At 33.3% G+C, this 8,116-nt stretch overlaps 1 pseudogene; it reads left to right on the top strand.

The window, feature by feature from the left end:
• The first annotated feature begins 2,712 nt into the window (after window positions 1-2,712).
• On the top strand, window positions 2,713-7,662 carry LOC140918732 (uncharacterized; annotated as a pseudogene).
• Window positions 7,663-8,116: the final 454 nt, after the last annotated feature.

Raw genomic sequence — 8,116 nt, 5'->3', positions numbered from 1 at the left:
ATAACAATTTTTAATAATAATAACAATAATAATAATCAATAATAATAATTAATAATAATTAATAATAATAATAATTATTCATATATGTAGTATTATTATTAATTATTAATTATTAATTTATTATTTTATAGAATTATTTATTAAAACCAAAAACCTTTTAATAAAAACCAAAACGATTTAAAAAAAATTTAAAAATGCCTTTGGGAGGTCGCATCCCCGCCCAGCGACCTCCTACTAAAGAAAAAAAATTTGGTCTTTGGCAGGTCGCATCCCCGGGGAGAGTTTTCAAGTAAGCCCTAAAAAGTAGGGCATTTTGGTAACCAAATTGAAAAGTGGGGCATTTTGGTTAACAATCCTAAAAACTAGGATATAGTGGTAAAAAATCCTATTTTTTATTTAAATTTTAATTATTTGAAATTTTAAAATTTTCACACATGAAATTGTAAACATGTATATTTTAATTATTTTGTTAGATTCAATTTTTTAAATTATATTATAATTCAATTTTCGTTAAATATTAATCATAATTAAAATATCTTTAACAAGCCATGGAGGTATATTACTTAAAATTAAATATTTATTAAAAATAAAATAAATTTGAACAATTGTCGGGTCCATGGCTTTGTAACGAAAAAATCCCATGGCTTTCATAAAATTAAATATTTATTAAAAATAAAATAAATTTGAACAATTGTCGGGTCCATGGCTTTGTAACGAAACCCATGGCTTTCATTTTCACATTCGGGTCCTATTTTAAAAATGTTTTCACCGGAAATGTTTTCTAAAATGCAACCAAACGTATTTAGTATTAATTTCTGTTTTTATGAAAATGGAAAACGGCTCAAGTAATCAGGGCCTTAGTATAAGAAAATAGGTTAGAGAGAAACATGGAACTCTTGGTTTTCGGTGAGAGGAGAAAAAAGATGTAGTCATGATCTCTAATTAAAAAACGAAGAAAAGTTAATGAATTAAGGATGGACAAACCCATTGACTCGTCTGAAAATCGAGTAATCCTTAAAAAACTGTCAGTAAATAGACTGTTTGTAATGTGGACCAATCCTACATGAAGGCTAATGAGCTTCAAGAACTAGGAGCGGAAGGACCATTAACTAGAGGGAAGACTAGGAAGCTAAAAAAACAATTAGAGAAATAAATTGTTAATTTTCTTAGTCTTAAGACCTATGAAAAGATTGATCCACATTATATTAATCTTTTGATCATAGAAATATCTTAAGACTTAATTTTAATTTTGGGATGTAATAATCATACCTTATAATTAAGAATTATGTTGACTTGTGTGCGTCTAAATATTTGGTAGCTTAGACACAGTGTCAGTGTGTAGCTTAGGTACCATATTATTTAGTGTTAGGCTATATATGTCTTTTTATTGTAATAGAGAAGGAGACTCTTTTTGAAAGAAGAAAATACTTAGTGTCAGATTAGAGAAATACTCTCTAGGGTTCTTCTTTGAAGCAAATTTGGATCTTATCAAGAGCCTCCTACTCTTGTGGTGATTCTACCTTGATCTTATCATTCCTTGTTGTGGAGTGTGACGATTTCTACCATTTCATTCATTTTCCATATTTTCTTCTTTATGTTCTCCATTTTATTTGATACTTTGTTTGAAAATATCACTTGGTTAGATCCTTCAAATCATATGGAAACACTCAAATCCATATCATGTGGTATCAAGAGTCTTCCATTAAGTGGTGGTTTTTGTTTTTAATTTCTATTTTAGTGTTTTGTGTTCTTGAGATATTTGAAATTTTAGTTTCATTTTTATTTCAAATCTTGTTCAATCTTGAGTTGTTGGTTGTTTATAAGTGTTATAATATGTGCAGGAAGGTTTAGTTTTGTGATTATTTATGTCATTTATGGTGAAATTTGAGAATTGAGCTGAAAGAAAAAGAAAAGAAAAAACGCAGAAAAACAAAATTTCTGGGTTTCACTTGCATCATCATCTTCTTCACTTGCAATTGTTTGATCCCAAATTTCACTTGCAAATTTGTTTTGGATGTTATTCCTTCTATACATGTCCGATTTTGGAAATTCAAAAGCCTAAGTTGATTAGAAAAATGAGAGGAATTCAAATAGGCAGATAAATCTGGAAATATAAGTGCTTCAAAAAAGTGATTATGCACAAAAGTACTTCTGAAAAAAAGGCATTTGAAAAAAAAATACATAATTGTTCTTAATGAAACACCATACATCTTTTTCATTCTTTTTACCTCCTTTAGACATTACAAGTTTGATTTTAGTATATTACCTCCCACATATTTTGACCACTTAGTCATTTAATTCTAATTTTTCTTATTTATTTGATAATCTACTTGAGTGTGTCTTCCTTTGCTTATATTTTCTTATTTGTCTTTTCAATTCTTTGGTTTGTATTTCAAGTTTCTCTTGTCATTTTTTTAGCCTCTTGAATGATAACTTTCATGTGTGTTTTGTCACATTTGTTTAGAGGTTTACCACAAACTTGATTGAGATTTGTTTGGTTGCTTGAAGAACTTAAAGAGTTGCATTAGGGAGTGGAAAAAGGCTAGAGTGGAAATTATAAAAAAAAAAACCATTATTGAGTGATATACACGAGTGATACATTTCTTGAGTGTAAACACTTAGTGAGCGGTGAGAGCCTTATTTTTATTTTGTTCACTTGTTTTTGTCATTTGTTGATTATTGTGGTACTTGTTGTTTGTTGTTGTTGAAATCATGCATGGAAGTGAACCAAACCCCTTTTCTCCTAGAACCGTTTTTCTTATGGATCACTTTACAAAAATGTTGAATACTCAAATGAATGCTTTGAGAGAAGAGTTTGTGAATCAAAGAGATAGGAAATCTCATCATGGAAGGTCTTCTTAAAATGAATATGGGTTTGAAATCGAGGGAAATAGAAGACAAAGAGAACATGTGAAGAACCATATAGACTATTATGAGAGAGAGAGAATCATAGGAATCATGAGAGAAACCATATAGATTTTCATGGAAATAAGAGGAGGAACCAAAGACATGATGATACATATGTCAGTGGCAAAATTAAGTTCCCTTCATTTCATGGAAAAAGTGATCCAGAAACATATCTTGATTGGGAGCTTAAGATAGATCAATTGTTTGAAGCTCATGATATTAGAGAATATATTAGAGTTAAGTTGGCTACCTTAGAGTTTAAGGATCATGCTTTACTTTGGTGGGACCAAAATGTCAAGGATATGAGGATATGTGGTGCTAGACAACTAGATGATTGAGATGAATTAAAAACACTTTTGAGGAAGAGGTATGTACCATCGCATTATCAAATGGAGCTACATCATAAACTACAAAGATTGAAACCAGGCTCCAAGAGTGTGGATGATTATTATAAGGACTTTGAGACTTTGATAATTCGCTCCAACATTAAAGAGGATGACAATGCCATAATAGCTAGGTTCTTGGATGGCCTAAGCTATGAGATTAGAGATGTGGTTGAGTTGCAACACTTTATGGATATTGAGGAGCTTGTTCATAAGTCGTCTACCATTGAACAACAATTGAAGAGAAAAGGTACTCGTCACATTGGAACAAACATAAAAGAGAGGGTGATTCTCCATAGGGTTCAGCCAAAGAAGGTAAGTCTTCTAAACCTAAAGCTCATCTTCCTAGTTCTTCTTCTTCTCATTCTTCAATTAAATGTTTTAAATGTTTAGGAAGAAGTCACATAGCATCTAATTATCCAAATAAAAAGTCTATGATTGCAAAGGCCAAAGAAGTATATGAAACTAATTCTTCCTTTTATTCTTACTCTTCACAATCATCCCCAAGTGAACTTGGGAGTGACTATGAATTGGCTCCCGTTGAAGGAGATCTTCTCATGGTTAGAAGACTCTTAGGAGTCCAAGTTAAGGATGACGATTCTCAAAAAGGAAATATTTTTCATACTAGATGTCTTGTTGATGGAAAAGTTTGCTCTTTGAAAGTTGATAGTGGTAGTTGTACCAATGTGGCTAACACTAGATTAGTCACAAAACTTGGTTTGAAAACCATTAAACATCCGAGGCCATATAAGTTTCAATGGCTAAAGGACGATGTTGATATTTTGGTGGATAAACAAGTTTTGGTAAATTTTAGCATTAGCAAATATCATGATGAAATTTTGTGTGATGTTGCGCCTATAGAGATCGGCCATATTTTGTTAGGGCGGCCATGGCAATTTGATAGAAAATTTCATCATGATGGTCACAATAACATTTACTATTTTGTGCATAAAAAGCATAAAGTGTCTCTTTTACCTCTTAGTCCCAAGAAAGTTTATCTTGATCAAACTCAATGGAATCTAAAGAGGGACAAAGAGATCAAAGAACAAAAAAGAAAATATATTATGAATGCTCATGACTCAAGTAACCAAAATTCTTTACCTATGGTCGAAAACTTATTTGCTAGAGAGCATGTGGTTAGGAAAGCTTTGTTGACTAGACAACCAATATATTTTCTATATTGCAATTATTTATGTTTGTCTACGTCACATGATGATATTCCTTTTTTATTGAATTGTCTTTTAAAAGAGTTTGATGATGTGTTCCCTAAAGAACTTCCTCATGGCCTACCTCCTCTTAGAGGCATAGAGCACCACATTGATTTGATTCCTAGTGCTTCTTTACCTAATAAGCCTCCTTATAGAAGTAATCCGGAACAAACTAAAGAAATTGAAATACAAGTCCACAAACTTTTGGAAAATGGTTGGGTTCAAGAGAGCCTTAGTCCTTGTTCCATGCTGGTAATCTTAGTACCAAAGAAAGATGGCACATGACGCATGTGTACCGATTGTCGTGCTATTAATAACATTACCATCAAATATAGACATCATATACATAGGCTTGATGATATGTTAGATGAATTGCATGGTGCACGTGTATTTTCCAAAATTGACTTAAAAAGTGGTTATCATCAAATTCAGATTAGAGAGGGCGATGAATGGAAAATGGCTTTTAAAACCAAGTTTGACCTTTATGAATGGTTAGTTTTAAGATGCTTCATTGGAAAATATGTGGTTGTTTACTTTGATGATATTCTTGTGTATAGCTTGAACATGCATGATCATATTGAGCGTCGCAAGAGTGTTTTACAAGTCCTAAGAGAAGAGAAGTTGTTTGCTAACCTAGAAAAGTGCACTTTTTGCCAAAGTGAGGTTACTTTCTTAGGATTTGTAGTAAGTGCACAAGGTGTTAAAGTAGATGAAGAAAAGATTAAGGCTATAAGGGATTGACCAACACCTAAATGCATGAGTGAGGTTAGGAGTTTTCATGGTCTTGCTAGCTTCTATAGGCGTTTTGTGCCTAATTTTAGTACTTTGACCGCCCCTTTGAATGAGATTGTTAAAAAAATGTTGCATTTAAGTGGGGGACAAGATCAAGAAGATGCATTTACTACTTTAAAAGAAAAATTGATGCATGCACCTATCTTGGCCTTGCTTAACTTTGCAAAAACTTTTGAAATTGAATGTGATGCATCTAATATTGGAATAAGGGCTATTTTGCTACAAGAAGGTCATCCAATTGCATATTTTAGTGAGAGATTGAGTGGAACACACTTGAACTATTCCACTTATGATAAGGAACTATACGCTTTAGTTAGAGCATTGCATACTTGGCAACATTATTTGTTTCCTAAAGAATTTGTGATACATAGTGATCATGAATCCTTAAAGTATCTAAAAGGGCAAGATAAGCTAAATAAAAGACACACAAAATGGGTTGAATTCTTAGAACAATTTTCATATGTTATCAAACACAAGAAATGGAAAGTTAATGTAGTAGCCGATGCACTTTCAAGACGGTACTCACTAATCTCTACTCTTCAAACTATGCTTCTTGGTTTTAATAACATTTGAAATTTGTATGCCTTAGATGTTGATTTTGCTTCTCTTTTTCGTGATTGTGAACTTATGGCACATGGCTCTTATTATAGACATGCTGGTTATTTGTTCAAGGGCACTAAACTATGCATTCCTAAGTTTTCATTGAGAGATTTGCTCGTGAGAGATGTGCATGAGGACGGTTTAATGGGTCATTTTGGGGAGCATAAGACTCTTGACATGTTTCATGAACATTTTTATTGGCCTAAAATGAAGCATGATGTGCATTTAATTTGTTTTAGGTGCATAGTTTATAAGAAGGCTAAATCTAAAATCATTCCTCATGGTTTGTATGCGCCTCTTCCTATTCCTTCATCTCCTTGGGTTGATTTGTCCATGGATTTTGTGTTAGGGCTACTCAAGAACAAAAGTGGTCGTGATAGCATTTTTGTTGTTGTAGATCTCTTTTCTAAGATGACACATTTCATTCCTTGTCATAAAGTTGATGATGCAAGTCATATTACAAACTTGTTTTTCAAAGAGGTTGTAAAATTGCGTGGTATACCTAAATCCATTGTTTCGGATAGGGATACTAAGTTCTTGAGTCACTTTTGGAAAACCTTGTGGGCTACACTAGGTACCAAGTTGTTATTTTCCACTACTTGTCATCCTCAAATTGATGTACAAACCGAAGTGGTCAATAGAACTAGAACTCTTGGCACCATGCTTAGAACATTTTTGTATGCAAATCCAAAGGCTTGGGAATAGTGTTTGCCATTTATTGAATTTGCATATAATATAGTTCCACATGGGACCACATCATTTTCTCCATTTGAGGTTGCATATGGTTTTAACCCACTAACTCCACTTGATTTGCTTCCTTTACCTCTTAGTGATGATGTTTTGCATAGGGATGCCGAAGAAAGAGTCAAGTATGTCAAGGACCTACATGCTAAAGTAAAGACCAACATTTCATTCCTTGTCATAAAGTTGATGATGCAAGTCATATTACAAACTTGTTTTTCAAAGAGGTTGTAAAATTGCGTGGTATACCTAAATCCATTGTTTCGGATAGGGATACTAAATTCTTGAGTCACTTTTGGAAAACCTTGTGGGCTACACTAGGTACCAAGTTGTTATTTTCCACTACTTGTCATCCTCAAATGGATGCACAAACCGAAGTGGTCAATAGAACTAGAACTCTTGGCACCATGCTTAGAACATTTTTGTATGCAAATCCAAAGGCTTGGGATTAGTGTTTCCCATTTATTGAATTTGCATATAAGATAGTTCCGCATGGGACCACATCATTTTCTCCATTTGAGGTTGCATATGGTTTTAACCCACTAACTCCACTTGATTTGCTTCCTTTACCTCTTAGTGATGATGTTTTGCATAGGGATGCCGAAGAAAGAGTCAAGTATGTCAATGACCTACATGCTAAAGTAAAGACCAATATTGAGACGAAAATGGAACACTATGCAAAAAATGCCGACAAGACTCGAAAGAGAATGATCTTTGAACCCAATGATTGGGTTTGGGTTCACATAAGGAAGGAGAGGTTTCCCTCCTTAAGGAAATCCAAGTTTCAACCAAGGGGTGGTGACCCCTTCAAGGTGTTGGAGCGGATACATGATAATGCATACAAGATAGACCTTCCCGGTGAGTATCAAGTTAGTCCTACATTTAATGTTAGTGACTTGTCTCCTTGTGATATAGGTGAAACAACTGATGAGGAGCTAAATTTGAGGACAAATTCTCTTCAAGAGGGAGGGAATGATGTGGACCAACCATACATGAAGGCTAATGAGCTTCAAGAACTAGGAGCAGAATGATCATTGACTAGAGGGAAGGCTAGGAAGCTAAAAGGACAATTAGAGAAATAAGTTGTTAATTTTCTTAGTCTTAAGACCTATGAAAAGATTGATCCACATTATGTTAATCTTTTGGTCATAGAAATATTTTAAGACTTAATTTTAATTTTGGGATGTAATAATCATACCTTATAATTAGGAATTATGTTGACTTGTGTGTGTGTCTAAATATTTGGTAGCTTAAGCACAATGTCATTAGTTATGTGTAGCCTTGGTACCATGTCATTTTGTGTTAGGCTATATATGCCTTTTTATTATAATAGAGAAGGGGACTTTTTTGAAAGAAGAAAACACTTAGTGTGAGATTAGAGAAATGCTCTATAGGGTTCTTCTTTGAACCAATTTTGGATCTTATCAACAACCTCCTACTCTTGTGGTGATTCTATCTTGATCTTATCATTCCTTGTTGTGGAGT

This window comes from Cicer arietinum, chromosome 7 (genome assembly GCF_000331145.2).
Source record: "Cicer arietinum cultivar CDC Frontier isolate Library 1 chromosome 7, Cicar.CDCFrontier_v2.0, whole genome shotgun sequence".
Taxonomy (NCBI): Eukaryota; Viridiplantae; Streptophyta; class Magnoliopsida; order Fabales; family Fabaceae; genus Cicer; species Cicer arietinum.
This window is presented reverse-complemented; position numbering and strand designations above follow the sequence as displayed.